The 19,171-nt window shown below is 40.2% G+C and overlaps 1 long non-coding RNA gene across 1 annotated transcript; it reads right to left on the minus strand.

The window, feature by feature from the left end:
- Positions 1 to 8,037: 8,037 nt before the first annotated feature.
- Positions 8,038 to 8,669, minus strand: LOC139434310 (uncharacterized). The gene is made up of 4 exons (XR_011643670.1): positions 8,607 to 8,669; positions 8,477 to 8,527; positions 8,202 to 8,246; positions 8,038 to 8,085 (listed from the first exon to the last, which is right to left on the minus strand). It is a non-coding gene; the product is annotated as an uncharacterized lncRNA (long non-coding RNA).
- Positions 8,670 to 19,171: the final 10,502 nt, after the last annotated feature.

Raw genomic sequence — 19,171 nt, forward strand, 5'->3', positions numbered from 1 at the left:
TTAATTATACTCTTATGTACAGGGGCGCCGCCAGGGATTTTGGGCCCCATGAAAATATATCACATTGGGCCCCACCACCAGGCACAGGCCACTTTGTTTATAAATTACTTCGAGGGACGTACAAAATGGTCTAGCGGTCCGTATACGGACCGGGGGCCGGAGGTTCCCCACCCCTGCTTTAATATAATAACATTAGTATTAATATCATAACCAAAATATCGGTGATTAACATTTTGTTTACCTAATACAGACTGATCACTCAACGCTTCAAACTGTCCATCATCCAAATAGACTAAAAGCAGTTTTTTGTTTTATGTAGATCATTGGCTATGTGGGAAAATACTGTGTTTGAAATGTATAATTAAAATTAGATGTTAGCCTTTTGTTTTGATATATATATATTTTTTATTTTATTTTTTGTATTCCACTCTCCCTTCAAATATGTTAAGCGGCATGTCAATCAACACAATGCTGCTCACCTCCTTCAGTTGGGAGAAAAGCTGGTTCAGGTTCAGCATTATGGGGGGACAGGGCTGCTGAGCCTAGAGATGGATCTGTTGGTCCTGGCACCAGGGGGGGGGGACAACTGATTTAGTATGAATAGGCGCTAAAAATGTGCCTGCATTTATTAAAGGTAGGTAGGTAAGAATGGAGAAACCAGCTCGAGTGCGCTAGAATCTGAAAGTACAGAACCAAAAAAAAATCTGCCCCTTCCTTCAGACTTCCTTACAGAGCCCCTCCTCCAACACACACAAACGCGCACATGCCCAATGAGGGCACGAGATTTGTGCACAGTTGGAAGGCTGACTTATGAATTATTTTAGCCGGGCCGGCTCAGATGATTGGTCGTGCTTTTTACAGCGCCACGGCTTCCACAGATGACATTTTTGTATGTATTTATTGTCAAAGCATTTAATATATTCATTGCTATCGGGATGTTAAGAGCATTCCATGGAATATAACAAAAAGGTTTTTCTGAAGTGAATTACCTACCCCACCTTTAAATGTCAGCTAAAAGAGCAGTGAAATTAAAAATCTCTGAATTGTCTGTACTTAATGTCAGCTTAGTAAAAAAAAACATTAGCTAACAGACTAATTTCCACCACTCATGGACCACACCTTTTCTTGTGAAAAACTGGGTGACATGCTGTCGCCCTTTAGTCCGTCTCTCTTGTCTTTCTCTCCTTTCTCTTCTTTTCTTAGAGCCTGACTTTTTGAGTCGTTGAAACATGGTACAACACACGTATGTAGGCTAAGTACTAGCATCCCTCCTCACATGCTTTCACTCTCTGCAAGTGCCAGTGCCCGAACCACGTTTGGAGGCAGGACCAAACCATTACATGTAAATAGAAGGGGGTGTACATAGGCTTTGGATAATTAACTTTTGGAAGAAAATAAGTTAAATGAATCGTAAGTTTAGTGAGTACTTTATCAATATAACGTTCTATTAATGTTAATTATTGAGGATTGATGACAGGTTACTTATATATTTTTTTCTTAATGTTCTAAATATTTTGGGGCCCCCATCAGTCACGGGCCCTTAGAATCGTCCTAACTTTTCACCCCCTTACGGCGCCCCTGCTTATGTATGTAGATAGTATAAGAAATGTGCAGAATTATGGCATATAGAATATGGCATATATGGTGCTGGTCCGTCTCTACATTCACAGAGGGCCAGCTATAGTAACTCAACAAGAGAGTAATGTCAAATGACAGTACAATTGACCAATCATATCTTCCCTCTAAATGGGCGGGCTTTATTTTCGCGGACTTTATGACAAGTTCCGCCCGCTGTGAGATCTATGCAAGCCCCCAGGAAGTGCGCCAGAGTCTGATGAGAATATTCGTTGTGGCCAAACGGCAGTACTACACTTCCTTTAGGTTATATATATATATATATATACGGTGCAATAACTCTTTCATGCTAAATGAAGCTCTGTTGGATATCACTAGATCCTGTTACAGCGTAATATAAGTACATAACGATTGATGTGCACATTAGCATAATTACTAGCTAGCCGCTAGCTGCTAACTTCCGCCTCGTTAATATCAAATCCATCATAATAACAAATCATTACCATGCTGTCATGAACGCACGGTGCTGTTACGTGTACGCAAATTGACGTGCTTGATGTGAACAAGCATTTTGGTTAAAGTTGCGCATGCGCTATGAGCGCACATACGGGTACTTCTCAGGCATGCCGGGTAATCTGTGACGTTTCACTCTCTCAAAAGTTGGGCCATTTTATCATCATGCACTAATGAGCAACTCTCATAGGAATGAATGAGGCCCCGCCTTCCATGCTGTATCTAGTTCTTATTATACATCCATGGGTCTATGCCAAGCCCCCAGGAAGTGCGCCGGACTCTGATGAAAATAGTCGTGGTGGCCAAACGGCGGTACTACACTTCCGTTTGGTTGCCAGGCCCGGAAACACTTTTCCCCATTGACTTACATGGGGAAAGAATGGTCTGTAAATCGTTGGATAATTTGTTTTAAACTAAATAAGCTACCCAGTATGAACACTTGTATAGCCCTTATTAAAAACATTCGTTCCTCAAGTTGTAAAAATGTGCTAATAACGTTATTCTGAGAGTTATTTCCCTCTGCATTATGAACGCGCATCTCACCCACGGGACCGCGCCGCCCGGCACGTTCATGTTACATGTTCAGTACTACATGAGTTTATCTTTACCCATGGATGCACAATAAGAACGGACCCATATTGTCTTACTGCCATCCCACGGAGCTGTAATAATGGATATATTGCACATGTTTGCTGTAATTCATCATTTGTAAAATATTATACTACATGGGCTGTATGATTACATCTTTTAATGTATTAAATAAAGTTAATATTACCGACGTTAGATTAACGTCCCTGTAGCTTATTATTGCACTAAGAAGCTTATTGCACTGTGTATATTTAAGCAATAGCTCACGACAGGCCGTGGTATATACTCATTATATCACAGCTAAGGGGGCTAAGGGTTGTCGACCCTCCGCTTCGCGTCGGGCCGAACCACGCCCCTTAGCTGTGATATAATGAGCATATACCACGGCCTGAAGTGAGCTATTGCTTTTATAAAACGGTTACCAAGTGTGGCAATATGAAAAAAAATACACACTCTAATTTAAATAGTTTTTATTAGTAAATAATGATGTTCAAAATAAAATAGTCCCTCCGTTGCCTTCTGCGCGAAACATAGTGCAAGCTGGTTGCTATGCAACAACACTAACAGCTAGCGAACATATTAGACAGAGAGTGTTGATCCATTATTTGGCTATTTATTTACATTCATTTGTATGTTGCCGTTTATTGTGCACCCACTGAAAACCTGTACAGCATCAGTAGCATGGCTTACGTGGTTACTTGTTGAGGTTGTCCTAGGCCAGGGGTCTGCAACCTTTTTGACCAAAAGAGCCATTTTGCTCCTTTTTCCAAAACATTTTTTTGTCTGGAGCCGCAAAACATATTTCATAGTTTTTTATTGTTATATCAGACAAAAACTAAAGTTTTTTTGCATTTATTAGGCTATTTATTACATGATATAAAACTGTTAACCTCTAATAAGAAACAAAGAACTCTTATAAGGAGAATTAAAAATAATACACAGGCCTACTTTAAAATAAATTAAGCACAGCACTTGGGGAGTCCTCTGCACATTTGAAGGAAAAAAAAATATTATTAAAATGGGCCCACTTTGAAATAAATAAAACATATAGCTGCACCCTAAAAAGAGTTAAAGGTAGGGTAGGTAAGAATGGAGAAACCAGCTCGAGTGCGCTAGAATTTGAAAGTACACAACCGGAAAAGATCTGCCTCTTCCTTCAGACTTTCTTACAGAGTCCCTCCTCCAACACACACGAACGCGCACATGACCAATGAGGGCACGAGATAAGTTTGTGCACAGATGGAAGGCTGACAGGCAGTTAGGCCATCCAGTTACTTTAGCCGGGCCGGCTCAGATGATTGGTCGTGCTTTTTACAGCGCTAGGGGTCCAGAGATTAATTTTTGTATGTATTTATTGTCAAAGCATTTAATATATTCATTGCTATCGGGACGTTAAGAGCATTCCATGGAATATAACAAAAAGTGTTTTCTGAAATAAATTACATACCCCATTGAATTATGACTGAAGATCGTCAGCTGTCTTCCTCTCCCTTGTTGTTCCTCGATACGTAAAGGCTGCACCACCGTTGACAACTTCTCTCTACATATCAAACATACCGGTAAACCAGCATCGTTTGCTGTGAAAGCATACAACTCTGTCCACGCAGAATTAAATCCTGTGTTCCTCCGGTACTTTTCTTTGATTTATCCATAGTTCGCTCATCGAGCCGGGGGTCAGGTTATTTGCCTCCAAGAAAAGGCGCTCGCGCGGGACCGTAGCAGGATGTGACGCATATTTTAGTTGACCTAATTAAAACCGTTTTGTTTTTTATTTATTTGTCACAGTATCACCTCAAAATACAAGATACGAAACATTTTCAACCATGCAACAAAATATAAATAGTCCTACAAATACTTTTATTTTATTTCCTTCTTATTTTTGTCTAAACTCAAGGGAGCCAGAGCATAGGGCTTAAAGGGCCGCATGCGGCCCGTGGGCCGCGGGTTGCCGACCCCTGTCCTAGGCTGTTGCTTGGCGTGGTGAGAATATTGCTCCACTTTCTCCGGTCCCCGAGATTCGGCTTACAGTAGCTCTAGAGAGAGCTTTCGTACCTGTGGCCACTAACGGTCATAATTGCTCTGCTTTGTTTCAAGACCCGCATCAGAAAGATTTTGAATGGGGGTACTTTTCCAGTTGGTCTACCTGCTCTTCACGTAGCTCTGCATGTCGTCGTTTAAGTGCTTTTTTGTATGGAGATAGGCACTCCTCAATCCACTCTTCCATAGTAAGACCTCCCCGGAGGTCGAAGTTAATCTTAAATGTTTCCATCTTATGCTTTGTAAGTTTGTTCCGTAACGGAAGAAATGTAAATATATTTACAAAACTGACAAGTCAAATCAAGCAATCTGATTGGCCGATAGTGTTTAGCTACTCTTTGATTACAGATTTGAAAACATCGTTGCTTGCTTTAAAAGTAGCACAATTCATTATGTCAAACCTTGGAAAGTATCTAGATATCCCTGCCCTAATGCCAAAGGAACTGCACACTGAATATGTTTTGCCGTTTGATGTCTATGTCTGGACCGCTGCGTAAAAAGGAGGGTTTCTGCCCCGTTACTTCTCCGCTGCTTTCTTGTTCCATTATGAAAAGCAAACTGGTATCCTGTTTTTCTCAGACGTGGAGGGATACTGACTTGTTGTGAAAAGTAACTTACAATTCTACCCGTGGTATACGCTCAGTATATCACGGCTAAGAACCAATCAGATTGCTTGATTTGACTTGTCCGTTTTATAAATATATATATATATATATATATACAGTGCAATAATTATTTCATGCTAAATGAAGCTCTGTTGCTTGGATATCACTAGATCCTGTTACAGCGTAATATAAGTACATAACGATTGATGTGCACATTAGCATAATTACTAGCTAGCTGCTAGCTGCTAACTGCCGCCTCGTTAATATCAAATCCATCATAATAACAATCCATTACCATGCTGTCATGAACGCACGGTGCTGTTACAGTACGTGTACGCACATTGACGTGCTTGATGTGAACGAGCATTTTGGTTAAAGTTGCGCATGCGCTGAGCGCACATACGGGTACTTCTCAGGCATGCCGGGTAATCTGTGACGTTTCACTCTCTCAAAAGTTGGGCCATTTTATCATCATGCAACTCTCATAGGAATGAATGAGGCCCCGCCTCCCACGCTGTATCCAGTTCTTATTATACATCCATGGTCTATGCAAGTGGTGCAGTGACGCGTCCTAGAACCCGGAAGTAAGCTTCGCTCGGATTCCCTCGACAGAAAGCAATGGTATTTCTCCATAGGATTTTGGAAAATAGCTCGAAATAAGGTCTGTGGAAAACGAACCTGTTAGATAAATGTACGTTTTGTTCAGCCGGATAATATCCACATGTCTACCCTACTTTTATTATTTTCGAATCATAAATCTAAACGATAGATTTATGATCGATAGATTTATAATTAGCATAAGTTCGTTCATGATGGCTCACTTCAGTGATAGTGATGACATCGTTGCGAAATTATTAACCGAGTCATTTTCAAGATTGAGTTACAATGATAAACTGGAGTGGCAAAGGATCAGCTGTATGACCCGCCATCAAGTGCTTCATCCAAAAGGACAGGAGGATGGACTTTGTGTGTAAGTGATTTGATCATCAAAGGTAGGCCTAAGTCATATTCAATGTGGGCCGCCCTGCCGACTTAATTCATTTGCAATTGTTACTTGGCTGTGGGAGCCTGTCATGATAGGTGTTTATATAAATGGTGTTGTTTTGTGTGGTAGAGGGTCGCTGTCATTGATGCATTTTGCTCCCCGGGCCGCTGTTTTGATATTCCGCGGAAGTTTACGCTGTGACGTAATATCTCTTCTTTTTTTCAGAGGGCCTAGGTATAAAAGTCACGGCTCGCCACTGGGTTATGGTATGGGCAGGCGTATGTTATGGACGACGAACACAGGCCACTCGATTCACAACATTACCCTAACCCTAACCCTGCCCCTACCCCTCACACCAGATACTGACTGGTTTTCGGACCCCCCCAATAAAGCAAAACTGCACGTTTCAGAGTGGCCTTTTATTGTGGCCAGCCTAAGGCACACCTGTGCAATAATAATGCTGTCTAATCAGCATCTTGATATGCCACACCTGTGAGGTGGGATGGATTATCTCGGCAAAGGAGAAGTGCTCACTTTCACAGATTTTTTCAGATTTGTGAACAATATTTGAGAGAATCGTTATTTTGTGTATATAGAACATTTTTTAGATCTTTGAGTTCATCTCATGAAAAATGGGAGCAAAAACAAAAGTGTTGCGTTTATATTTTTGTTCAGTGTATATATATATATATATATATATATATATTAACATATTATATTATTAATATATATATATATATAATGATACCGATAATATAATGATACCTTGAGGTCTGTGATGATGGCGAGAGATCTGTCGCCATGGCAACGGCATTTAAAAATGTAAAACTCAAATTAAACACATTAACAGCCTTCAAATCATATTTTAATGTCTATTGGCATGTTAATTGCATCAATTATTTCAGTTATGACTTCAAGAAAGGGCCTTCATTTGCTTTTCAATGTACACCTTTTTAATTTCAATATAATCACTGCATTTCAGAGGCAATGTTGTATATTTACTCACTTTTTACTGATAAAAAACATGTGATATAAATGAAATCATATAGTACTGTATTTCCTAGCAGTATTTTAAGAAATATATTAAAAAAGTGCCATCATATTAACAAATTGACAGGATAATATCAATGGTAAATTGTATAATACTGTGAACAGAGCCATTCCGCATACTGTACTTCTACTTTTGATACTTCGAGTACATTTAGCTGATAATACTTATACTCTTTTACTTAAGAAACACTTTGAATTCAGGACTTTCAATTTTATTGAACACAGAGAAGCAACAGACAAGACAGGACAAAATAATACACAGACAGATCGTGACAACTAATACATTTTGAGGCATTAGTGAACCTAATACAGCTGATTGTAACAGCTCCCCCCCCAGCAGCGGTCACTCATCATGACCCCATCTCAAATGATGGCCTGCTTCTTTTGTGGAACCTCACAACCTCTTCATCCTGAAATATATTTGACAAAGAGAGGTTAAATGTTTAACACTCACACTGGTTCAAGACTTTATCATTTGTGATTCAACAACTTCTACCTGCATTGCCTTTTCCTCCCGTCGCCTCTTGCAGTCTTGCGACCTCTCTTGTTCAGACCTTGGTGAATGAAAGACAAACATTAAAAACATTCATTAAAAATGATATAGTCAGGTTACAGTGTAACAAATAGTCTCAAGAATGCAAATGTAAATTGTAAAATTAAAGAAACATACGGCATGGGAACGTTTTTGAGGAGAACTAGGCACCACCAGTGCCTAATTTGCTGCATGTTTGTCTTGGAATATAAAAAGCACACAACCAGATGGGTCAACAACACATGTCCTGAAAAGTCTTGTATCCACAAGTGATATCAATGAAAAACTGAAATATGAAACCCTTATTTCTACATACCTCATTGAAATCAAATTGGGCTCTTGCCACAATGTAAAATGCGTACTGTAAATAAAGAAATAGTATATTATGTTAGGTTGTTGTGATGCTATGGTGTTCATTGACAAATAATATTCCTCCGTGAATGTTGTTTTGGATATAAATAAATCACAGCATGTCTCAAACTATGAGCAATAATGGAGTGCATAGCATGCTGAAAGCATTATACATTTGTATACATTATTATAAACAGAAAAATAGGACTACTATATGTTACTGTATATCCAGTATCTTACCATCAAAACAAACACCCCACAGTTGTTCGAGAACCCTTGTCTTGGTAGGCCCTGTAGTGTGAAAAGTCAAAAGTGTCAAAAATGACAATTACATCATACTCTTCAGTAGAATAATTTTAACAAATCTAACCTGGACATCATCCACACCAAGACTTGCCCAAGGCCCAGGGCACAAGATCTGAGCAAGGTTTCTGTGAACACAATGCATGTGAAAGTTAAGAATAAGTACAATTTAATTCAACTTTATAAGTACTCGAAAATCATGCAGAAAATCTTTGAACACTGTTGGAACAGGAACAAACTTGAACTTCTAAAAAAAAGTCATTAAGGGGTAAAACAGAACAGCCCGCTGTCAAGTGGCATCTATGGTTCTGTTCAATGCCTTTTATTTAATACAATGTATCCCATGTTAGTTGAAATAAAACAGAGGCATAGATTAAAAAAAGATAGAAAACAGAACTACCACTGTCCGGATGTGATGTAACTGTGCGCCAAAAAACCTGAATGGTTTGGTGCGACTATCATCTCTCCAGCCAGTGCCACGGAGGGGATCTAGAAAGAAAATCTCCCTAGCTTGTGGCCTCAGTATCTGTTAATATCACATGTTCCAATATCAACAGGTATACTTTGACATACAAACGTTATATTATAAAGTTGTAGGATCTGTATTATACAACTAAATGAAGCGTTGAATTTAAAGATAGAAACACTATTTGCGGCATGGCAAACTTCATTGTACAGTAAACAAACAATAGCAAAGACTGAACTGCATGTACTTACACAGAGTGTCCAGTGTCCAGGTTCCCTCACTGGAAGGAGAAGCTGTTGGAGATTTGTTGCATTTTCCTGGAAAAGCAAAAAAACAGTTGTGTTGACTACAGTAATGAGTTGGTACAAGAATATGGAGCAGCAACAGGGATCATCATGATAAAAATACCGGCAGGTGTTGCATCGGATTCAGCGAAGATGGTGGAAACCAGGCAGCTATAATCTGATGCTGTTGCTTTGCTTTATGAACGTGGACAACAGAGAAACATATTCTTCATGATGATCAAAGTTGGAATTGAAATAAAAAATGAAAGTGAAACTTATGCTCGTCACCCTCTCCCTCCGGTCCACATTAATACAAATGATCCCAATACCTATGATTGTATGAAAATATCTTAAAATCAATACAAATGTATTTATTATAATCTATCACTGTGTATATCACCATTCAAACATCTTTTAAAAGTTGAACAAACCCCACACAGCTCAGTGAAATGTTGACTTTATTTGATCATTTCAGTAAAAACTAACGTTCATATTTCTCTTTTTGATTATAATACTGATGAACGTTCAAAACAAAGCACTTTGGCAACTTACCACATACGTTTTAAAATGCTTAATAAGCCTCGTAACTTTCATGACATAATTTCTCGGTCATAATCGGTTCTTTCCGTGAACGGCCGACTGTTGTGTGACAGCAAATGCTGCGGCTGCAATGCATTGTGGGGCAGCATTTTCTCCTCTCCTTTCGTCAAGGGAGGTCCAGTGGTTCCTAAGCTAAAGGAGGTTAAAAAGGAAGTTTGAAACCTCCTTTCCTTTCATTTAGAGCAGGGGTGCCCACACTTTTTTGGCTGGTGAGCTACTTTTGAAATGACCAGCTCACCGAGGTCTACCAACCCAAAATAATATCCCAAATTGCAAGGGTTGCTGAATAACACGTTTTATTTATACATGGGATAACTACAATAGGGCTGCAACAAACGACTAATTTGATAATCGATTAATCTATCGATTAATGAAACGATTAATTGACTATTCGGACTATTACTGTATGCCTTGCACAATTTCTCAAATGCTCTTATTTAGCCATCAACTTTTAGATTTAGCTTGAGGTTGTTTTAGGCATGTGGAAACTAACAATGAAGACAATAAAGATGAATACTTGATTCAAAAATACATATATTATTAAATTAACAAATTGTTTACAAAACTAACATTGCTTTTTATTTAAATTAAATAAATAATATTTCACATCAAAAGAAACAACAGTGTTTTAACAAATCGTATTAAATAATCTGATGACAGAACTGTAAACAGAATAGCTGAAACTTTAACAGACTAAATAACGCTGTTACCTCTAATCATTAACCCATGTTTGTATAATTGAGTTAACTCCGTGTGTTGCTGCTAGCATACAGAACACCTGACGTGGAAAAGTTACTCGTGGACGGGGCTACAGAGCTACTAGAAAGACAGTCGAACCCGGTGCATTCCTCCGTCTGAATGTGGTGCATTTTTTGCTAAATGTTTAGACAAATTGCTCGTGTTACCACCCTTACATGCTAAACTCTTATTGCACTTTTGGTAACGAGCATTGTCCACCTCAAGACAGGTAACATTTAACCACACCTTGGAGCGCTTCTCTCCGCCATCCCAGCCGTGTGTTGCTGCATGTAGCAGCCGCGTGTGTGTAAACTGCCCCGCCCCCTCGTACACGGGGGAGAGAGAGATATGGGTTGCGTTCGGATAGTTTAAAAATCAGCTCCTAAATTCTAATCTCCTATTCCTTGACCTCTGAGTGTAACGTCACGGGGTTAAGGGATAGTGGATAGGAGAATTCAAAAGGACTTAGGAGAAGAGACTGCGGTACTTAGAGAATCCGAATGCACTTTCACTATCCGACGTGTGTATGATGCGCCAGCGGACGTCATTGTGTGCGTCTGCTGCTGTGGGGAAACTATGGAAACTACAGTTTTCTATACAGCGGACTACAACATGGATGTATAATAAGAACGACGGACTCATCTAGAGACTGCACCGTGCTCTGATGCTGTTGCTTTATGCTTTATGAACAACAGAGAAACATATTCTTCATGACCAAAGTTGGAATTGAAATAAAAAAGTGAAACATATGCTCATCACCCTCTCCCTCCGGTCCACATTAATACAAATGATCCCAATACATATGATTGTATGAACTATGAAAATATCTTAAAATCAATACAAATGTATTTATTATAAACGTTAGTCCTTAACACATATCACTGTGTATATCATCATTCAAACATCTTTTAAAAGTTGAACAAACCCCACACAGCTCAGTGAAATGTTGACTTTATTTGATCATTTCAGTAAAAACTAACGTTTATATTTCTCTTTTTGATTATAATACTGATGAACGTTCAAAACAAAGCACTTTGGCAACTTACCACATACGTTTTAAAAAGCTTAATAAGCACCGTAACTTTCATGATATCATTTCTCGGTCATAATCGTTTGTGTCCGTGAACGGCCGACTGTTGTGTGCAACACATCCTCACTCCCAGGTCGGCCTATGTTGACGTTATGTCAAGTCCCCTGTGTCGGCTTTTTCCAACGCAAGGGGGGGGCCCTTAGCGTACATTTTCAACTTTCCGGGATGTCCATAGGCTTCTATATAGCTCCCTAAACGTATGTTGTAGACGAATTGAGATCGCGAGCGAATGCTACCCGCAGATCCATTCTCACAGCGTTTATCAACCTTTTTCTTACTCAATATCAAGCCACACTTATTGTTTTACTTCTTTATTTTAATTGAATAATGTAGGACTTTTGTTGCAGTCAGTTCTGCGGCGGGATTTGACGCTCATGGAAGCACGGCATTCGTTTGTGTCGACTGCCCTTAAAGGCAATGTGAGCGTCCATTCTCATTGGATAACGGAGAATTGTACACCCAGAAGTAAGTATTCCCCTTACTGTCGATTGATTTTACAGTGATATCTGCACCAGAGTCCTGTACAGGTCTAATTTTCAAGACCCGCTCCCGCCCCGCACCCGCGACGTGCAATACCGAACCCGCCCCGCTACCCGCACATATTGCCAATTAGTTCCGCAACCCGACCCGACCCGTCGGCACAAGATCCGCAACCCGACCCGAACCCGCATAGCCTAGCCTATATATGAGCAGTGAAAACGTGCAATTATGAACACATGCAGTTGCATATTTGTCTCAAAAAGCGTGGGATGTTGGTTATTTTCTCCATCTAGGATGACACCAAAAGCCTCCCAGACGTTGGATTTCGCTCTTGATGAAGTGTTATTGAAAATGCTGTATTCTCCATAGAGATCTTCACCTCAGCCATTTCGAATGTGGCGCGCACAGCAGCAGATTGATGCGCTGCAGAGGTTATGATTATGCACGGTCCCGCGGGGGAGAGGTCTGAGGATTTAAACATTAAACTAAATTATTATTATTTTAATATATTTATTATGCAATACCCGCGACCCGGCCCGCATCATCTTTGTTTTACCCAGAACCGAACCCGGAAAAAAGCGTTTGAAAAAATACCACCCGCAAAGTTAATATTACCGACGTAGATTAACGTTCCTGTAGCTTCTTATTGCACTTGCAATTGTTTTAGTTACTTGTGGGCTACTTAACATGAATAATCACAGTTACTATCCTTTTACTCCTTTACATTTCAAAAAGAAATAGGCTATTGTTATTTTAACTCCACCACAGTAATCCATCATCAGCTTTACTTTTAGATAAAGTTTTAACTCACAATTGATCATAACAGGCTTCAACATATACATTTTTATATATTACCAAGTGGTTTCATGTACAACCCACACAAGTATCATGCTAAATGAAGCTCTGTTGCTTGGATATCACTAGATCCTGATGTCAGCGTAATATAAAAGTACATAACGATTGATGTGTAATTTAGCATAATTTACTAGCTAGCTGCTAACTGCCGCCTCGTTAATATAAATCCATGCCATGCTATCATGAACGCGCGGTGCTGTTACGTGTATGCAAATTCACGTGCTTAATGTGAACGAACCTTTTGGGCGGCGTGGTTAAAGTTGCGCATGCTCTATGAGCAGTGTTGGGACTAACGCGTTACAAAGTAACGCGTTACTGTAACGCCGTTATTTTTGGCAGTAACTAGTACTCTAACGCATTACTTTTTAAATTCAGTAACTCAGTTACCGTTACTACATGGTGCGTTACTCCGTTACTGCGTTCGTTTTTTTATATAGTCAACAGCCAGGTGAACAGAGATGAGAACTGTACTTAAGTAAAGTACTTGAGTAAATGTACTTAAATACTTCCTGTGTCACATGCGGAGACGGGCTGTGGGCGTGTTTGTGTTGTTTACTAACAAGACTATCATGGCGGCGACGGAGCTCAAGTCTAGTTTCTCCACCTGGAGATATTCTCACTATTTCACTTTTGTCGAGCACAAAGAAAATAACGTTTTAGTTAAATGTAAGTTGTGTCCTGGCGGGTCAAAGAGCCTATCTACTGCCCAAACCAGTCATTCAAATCTCTTAAAACATCTGCAAAAACAACATGCTGGGACGAAGCTAGTAGCTAAGACCACAGAGACTCAGCCGACGCCACTCCACCTCCACCTGCACCTAAGCAACAGCGGCTGGATTTTAACCAAGGGACTGCTAGCCAGGGAAAAGTCGATAAAGCCATTGGTATGTTGTAGAACACATGCAGGCTATTGCTACAGTGGAGTCACCCGCTTTCAGGGAGCTAGTTAGCATGATAGCATGTCCGGGCGGCACACGGCATATGAAACGGAAAACTTTTTCCAACTACCTGGAGAAAGAATATACAAAAATGTAAAGCCAGCTAATATCGATGCTATCCAGATTGCATATAATGCATGTCAAGTTGATCAACAGATTGTATTATTCTCCAATGCAATAACAGTACTGAAATGAAGGCTATAAGGGCATTAATATAATGGGAGCCCTTTTTTAAGTAACTAAAATGTTACTTTTCACAGTAACGCATTACTTTTTGGTGTAAGTAATCAGTAAAGTAACTGAGTTACTTTTGAAATGAAGTAACTAGTAATGGTAACTAGTTACTGTTTTTCAGTAACTAGCACAACACTGTCTATGAGTGCACATACGGGTACTTCTCTGGCATGCCGGGTAATCTGTGACGTTTCGCTCTCTCAAAAGTTGGGCCATTTTGTCATCATGCGCCATAGAGAACCGCAGTGACGCGTCCTAAAACCCGGAAGTACACTTCTTCCAGTTCCTTCGTCAAAAACGCAATGCAATTTCTCTATAGGATTTTGGAAAATAGCTCGAAATAAGGTCTGTGGTTGACACACATTTAAGAGAGGGATCACGTTTTGTTTAGCCGGATAATCTCCACATGTCAACCCTACTTTTATAATTTTTGAATCATAAATCTAGTCGCCAGAAGCAAAATGCTAACGTTATGCTATAAACGAACTACAAGCTAGTACAGCAGCAGGGTCGCACGACTTCAACGTCACGCCAACTTAAGATCGTTTCAACTGACTTGCACTGAAACTGCACTTTGAACACTTTAACTATATTATTAACATTTTAAACTGTATACCCCGGTTATCTAGGCCCTTTTTTTGTTTGTTTAATGTATACCACGTTTATCTAGGCCCTTTTTGTTTTGTTTTATGTATACATGTCACACTGTGGGAAACGATATTTCTGGATGTATAACACATGTAGAATTTTTGACAATAAAGCTGACTTTGACTTCCGCGTGCTTGCATATTTTAACAAAGCTTTTCATTTTAGCCACACTGAATTTAACTAGAAGTCATGGCTGTCAATGACCAGTCTGATATCGTTTTACAAAGATGACAAGAAGTGTAGATAGAGGAGAGAACCACTACAAGTCAGGACACACACAACAGTGCAGCCTAGATGAAGGTGTGCTTACCGGTGTTGTCAGGGCTAGCATGAGGGACAAGGTTTATAGTGTCGGTGAGTAGTGATAGCAAGAGTACCGTTAACCTAGAGTTAATTTATTCACATTAGTGACATTAATTCCCATCAACAAATCCATTTTATGTGTCACATGAAATCTTTATTACAAATATTACACACCAGAAAACACAGAAATATCCATGAAATAAACATACAGTAGGCTATAAACAATTAAAGGGATAATTGGGAAGGCATTACAAATGTAATATATTTTAAATAATAAAACAATCCCACCACCACAGGTATCTACAGGAGAAGAGAGAATTCTCTCCACAAAATGTGAATGCCCACGTGGAGAATGGAAATGCAGTCATGCGGCTGCATTAGCCATCTTTGCCATCCACAATTTCAGCTGCACTGACACCCCCTGTCAGTGGAAGAAGCCAAAGGCAGCTAAACGTACGCATTCAGTGGAGGAGCTATTTCCTCCAACCAATAACTAATTCAACCCGCTGACAAGAGAGCCCACCTCCGAAGATCGTGACTGGCTGAGGGACAGACTCGGGGCAGGTTCTCAGGAATTTCTTGGCTTCTCTCCCCCGAGCCAGAAGAGGAACACTACAGCTTGGAAACACTTACTGTTCCTGAAATTATCAAATCTGTTGGGCATCAGGGACCTGAGGCAATTGTGGCAAGCATGGCATTGTTTGAGGAGCAACAGAGGGCAATTCAGGTGGCTACCACTGGTCAGCGAAGCAACCCAAACTGGCATTTGTTCAGGAAAGGAAGGTTGACTGCCAGCAACTTTGGAGCTGTCCTGAGGTCAAAACGTGTGACTGCTTCCCTTATTGCCAGGGTGCTAGGGCAACAACAGGCCCTTGATGGTGTTTTGTCTGTACAGTGGGGGACTATGAATGAATGTGAGGGCGTCAGGGCATTCACCACTGCAACCCAGATGCAGGTCCATGAGTCAGGTTTGTCGCTCTCCCAATCAGGATTGTTGGGGGCATCTCCAAATGGTCTGGTAGGGTCTTCCGCTGTGCTGGAGGTAAAGTGTCCCTACGGAGCCAGGGAAATGACAATTAGTGATGCATTGCAAATCAAGGGCTTCTGTGTCAGTAAGGAAGGAGTAACATTCAGCCTGCGTGAGGAGCATCCTTACTGGCACCAAGTGCAAGGTCAGCTTCACCTCACTGCAAGAAAGAAGAAGAAATTAAGAAATTGTGAATCGTTTTTAATTTACATTTACTCACCTTTGCAATGTTGTGGTTGTTAGAGTGTTAGGTTTCCTGTCAGCTCGTCTGTTGGGAAGATATAAAATATTAGTTTCATGGAAGTCACACCGTCACATATAAGAGCATTAAGACATACAGTACATAGGCTAAAACAAAAACATCTAAAGATATAACCTTGCACTTTGATAAGTCTCATGAACATTTTCACTATTTTGACATTTTTATAGATCAAAATTGAACTAAAGAAATAAATGGTAGATTAATCCATATTGAAAATAGGTGTCAGCTGCTACACTAATTATAATAGTTATATTTCTTAATTAAGATAAGATATTACTGTATTGATCCCAATTTGGGAAATGTTTGTGTTGCAGCAGCATAACAAGAAAAACAAAATATAAGTTATTATATATACAAAAGTATGTGAGGGATGGAATATTAAATTGAATATAAATGTAAAATCTACATGTGATTTTACGTCCAAGAGAAGCTATGCAGCAGAGAGTTCTCTGCCAGCCAGAGGTGATTTGTTATTAGTTCAATATGTCAAACTGATTTCCCTGACTACAATCTTTAGTTACATGGTGAAACGTTATGCTGCGTGTACTAATTAGACTTATCATATAAGCCACACAGGTTTTAATAGGATGTATTCATTATCTTTACGGTTGCGGTCTTTTCAGCAGTGCCATCTCTAAAACGGCGATACCCATCATCATTTAAATTTCACCGTGACATGGACAAAAATGTAACGTCAGCTTACCTCATGGCACGAATCCAGACTCTCCTTTGGAAAACATTGGCCGGGAAACGATAGAACGAGCACGTTTCATGCGAAGACCTGTGGCTGCAACCCGGAGCAAAGCAACAAACCATTGTGTAGCTAACTAGTAGCGCTAGCTTTAGCTAACGTTAGCCAACGAAACGAACTGCCGAGTAAAATTGGAAAACACTGGTAATTAATTGTTCTATAATTTGTAAAACTACGGTGTTAAAAATGACAATTTCAAAAATACAGATTCTAATTGTCAGATATAGATATACATATAGGCCTACTAAAGATACTACAGATACTAAAGATAGGCAGGTACTTGCTTTCAAGCAGAACACAGGGGAAAACAAATTTAGCGGGAGTGTTTACGTGTTCGGTGTAATGACGTACAACGACCTCGACAATTTCTGTAGTCCTATTCAGCCACTCGGTAACAATCATCGTTTTTCAGACACGTAAACTCTTCAAAGATCACCAGTGGGGTCACTGCTGATGTATTTAATGTCGTAGAACAAAATGTGATTTATCTCTTAAATTTGTGTCAACCACAGACCTTATTTCGAGCTATTTTCCAAAACCCTATGGAGAAAATGCATTGCTTTTTGACGAAGGAACCGGAAGTGCTAAAAATGCTAACTTACTTCCGGGTTTTAGGACGCGTCACTGCGGTTCTCTATTGAGCAACTCCCATAGGAATGAATGAGGCCCCGCCTCCAACGCTGTATCCAGTTCTTATTATACATCCATGGTGTGGAGCGGTGTGGAGGGGGAGTGGGCTATCAATCCCTCAAACAGCGAGTCTGCAGCGGTGCTGACTTGAGACCGGTCTCTACCTGACCGGAGTCACGCTGTGTGTGTCCGTCAGGAAACACGCTGTGTACAAGTAGTTCCAGCAAACATCCACTGATAAACTGCGATGTTAACAACCTCATGATGACCTCATATGTTTTTAACTTAGGATCAAACCTGTGTTTAGTCTAGAAAAAGGTAAATGTGTGCATTTTATTATAAAGTTGTGTATATTTACAGACCGTTGCAAAAACTAAGAAGCTTATAAACATCAGGTTTAAAACTAAAAGAGCTTTGAAACACAATGAAAGATGTTTGGAGTTTTATTTGAGTTATTCATTTAAACTTTTTGTCTAAGAGATGCTGATTTGAAATCAATCAATCAATCAATGTTTATTTATATAGCCCAATATCACAAATGTTACATTTGTCTCAGTGGTCTTCACAGTGTGTACAGAATATCAGTATGACAATACGACACCCTCTGTCCTTAGACCCTCACATCGTACAAGGAAAAACTTCCGAAGAAAACCCAGTTTAAAGGGAAAAATGGGAGAAACCTCAGGGAGAGCAACAGAGGAGGGATCCCTCTCCCAGGACGGACAGACGTGCAATAAATGCCGTGTGTATTTGCAACATAGGTAGTCCAAATGTTTGGAAATGCATGTGTGTATAATAGGAAGATGAATCCAAGAGGATATCCATCCAGGACCGATGATCCAGGACCTCAGCCACGACTCGCGATCCAGGGCTCGCGATCCAGGACACAGGACCGCAGGATCATCCATGACTCCGGATCCCGGGGTATATTTGAAACCGTTGTTAGTTACAGGTAAGGCATTTCCTGTTTCTGCCGGAGAGAGGGGAGGCCGCCCCAAAGCTTGCTGCTGTATTTACTCCCTCCATCTGACAGGAGGGAGCCTCGTTGAGCTACGATTGTGGCTGCAGACGGAGTTCACTCCATCACGGAGGGGTAGGGTCGAGGGAGTGGTTTGGGATTGGGCCTTAAACAGTCCTTCGGCGCCAATCAATGACGTAGTATACTTGAAATAGTGGCTCTGCAGCAGGTATACTCGACATTGAGAAACGGCCAGTATGAAGATTCCACATGGCTCCTGCTTTGAAATACTGACCTTTGAACCTTGACGCATGTTTGAAGGCTTATAATTAAGCAACAAAAAGGGACTACAGACATGGGACATAATG

The sequence above is a fragment of the Pseudochaenichthys georgianus genome, chromosome 8 (genome assembly GCF_902827115.2).
Source record: "Pseudochaenichthys georgianus chromosome 8, fPseGeo1.2, whole genome shotgun sequence".
Taxonomy (NCBI): Eukaryota; Metazoa; Chordata; class Actinopteri; order Perciformes; family Channichthyidae; genus Pseudochaenichthys; species Pseudochaenichthys georgianus.